Source organism: Tiliqua scincoides, chromosome 5 (genome assembly GCF_035046505.1).
Source record: "Tiliqua scincoides isolate rTilSci1 chromosome 5, rTilSci1.hap2, whole genome shotgun sequence".
In the NCBI taxonomy this organism is placed as follows: Eukaryota; Metazoa; Chordata; class Lepidosauria; order Squamata; family Scincidae; genus Tiliqua; species Tiliqua scincoides.
Genome location: NC_089825.1, coordinates 104,996,683 through 104,998,793, shown reverse-complemented (window position 1 = coordinate 104,998,793; position 2,111 = coordinate 104,996,683). Strand labels below are relative to the sequence as shown.

Below are 2,111 nucleotides of genomic sequence, written 5' to 3'. Positions count from 1 at the left end.
TAAAAGACATACAACCTGGGAACCTGGGAGGCTACTCTGTCAACCTGTCGTGAAATGGGGGTTGATACTTGAAGAGGGGTGATGCTGTTTTGTTGTCGTTGTTTTGGTTACTATGTGACCCTGCTGACTGAGTACAGAGGCACCTTTTTAGTGGTGGTTCTCTTGTGTTTAGCAGGGAGAAGAGTAATGTAGAATCCACATCTCAAGCATGTCAGCATCACCCACCAAGATAGTGCGCTATCATTTGAACAGGTCTCCCTTGGTTTCCTACCACAGATCGCATGCACCTCAGAAAGGAACAATTCATGAACAACTACTTGGCTCCCATAAAAATATAGTTATATCATTTTAATGGATATCCTTCTATTTCCTTCCACAGATGACATGCATCTCAGAAATGAGCAACCCATGAGTAACCATTCTTCTGTGTCACAGTTTCTGCTCCTGGAATTCTCAGAGATTCGGGAGCTGCAAATCCTTCATGCCCTTCTCTTCCTGGTACTGTACCTGGCAACTGTCACAGGGAACCTTCTCATCATCTCAGCAGTGGTCTTGGACTACCGCCTGCACACCCCCATGTACTTCTTCTTGATGAACTTGGCCATATTCGACCTTGGTTCCATTTCAGTCATTGTGCCCAAGTCCGTGGCCAACTCTCTCTTCAACGTGAGACTCATTTCTTACTCTGGATGTGTTGCTCAAGTTCTCTTGTTGTTCATGCTTTTATCGTGTGATGTCTTCCTGCTCACAGTCATGGCATATGATCGGTATGTAGCCATTTGCAATCCCTTACAATATGAGATGGTGATGAACAGGCAGACATGCACAGAAATGGCTGCAGGTGTATGGCTCAGTGGTCTTCTAATGGGAGTGTTACACACGAGTGGTACTTTTGCAGCTCCTTTCTGCTCTAATGTTATCAACCAGTTTTTCTGTGAAATCCCACAGTTACTGAAGCTGACTTGCTCTGATTTACATCATATTGAATCTGGAGCGACTGCATTAGTGGCTGTCTTTGGATTTGGCTGCTGTATCTTTATTATCGTAAGCTATGTGTACATCTTCACTGTAGTCCTCCGAATGCCCTCTGTGCAAGGACGGAGAAAAGCCCTATCAACTTGCCTTCCCCACCTCATTGTCTTCTCTATGTTTGTAGTTACAGGGAGTTGTGCCTATCTCAGGCCTCCCTCTAATGCTCCATCACATCTAGATTTGGCCTTTAGCATGATCTATTCCCTGGTTCCACCCTTGTTGAATCCTGTGATCTACAGCATGAGAAACAAAGACATCAAAACTGCCTTGTCCAAATTACTGGGGGTGAGGAATTCATGTAAGGATAAGAATCATTCATTTTTTGCTGTAGATGTGGATTCCAACCATCCTTAATGAGAAATCCAAGGAAGTCATTGGCATATGTAAGTGAATTTTCCTGTCATCGTTTTCTTGCCCAGAGCTTAATGACTCATAACTCATGTAAATTCTGATATGTTGCAATATGAAGTGATGAAGAAAAGTCAAACTTGTGATGAAATGTTTCCTAGTTCATTGCACACTAGTCTTCTCTACGGAGTATTGTAGCATATTTACAATTCCTTTCTGCTGCAGCAAATCAATCAATTTTTGCCCTGTTTTCCCACAATCCTAACACTCTGTATGTCCGCCTTGAATGAAAAGTAGAACTGAGGTCCTTGTTATTGGCATTGAGATGATCACTGTTGTTTGTAAATTCAGAGTACAGCAGCCCTATTGTATTTCCTGCCATTCCTTAGTATGCAGCTGCATCAATGGAGTGCAAACTGCATGCTGTGGGGGGGGGGGGGCAATCAAGTGGCCAGCAAGAAGTTAGAAAAAAAAAAAAGTTTACTTACCACCTAGTAGACCACCAATTTGCCTGTGGACATCCCCAGAGCAGCTGTTTTGCTGGTGTAAAACTGAGCAGCAGAAGGGGTCAAGTGGGCTTAAAAGTTTTCCATGTCAGTCTGCCCCCTTCCTTTCCTTGGACATATGCTGAAGTGGGCCCAATGAGTCCCATAGGTGAGCAGAAGAACTACCAAAGATGAAGTCATTTTCCACTCATTACCTTTCATTGGCTTTCTGGTGGCCCCACAGCA

General features: G+C 43.8%; 1 pseudogene; it reads left to right on the top strand.

Annotated features, from left to right (window-relative positions):
* The first annotated feature begins 408 nt into the window (after nt 1-408).
* On the top strand, nt 409-1,334 carry LOC136652887 (olfactory receptor 14A16-like; annotated as a pseudogene).
* The last annotated feature ends 777 nt before the right edge of the window (nt 1,335-2,111 follow it).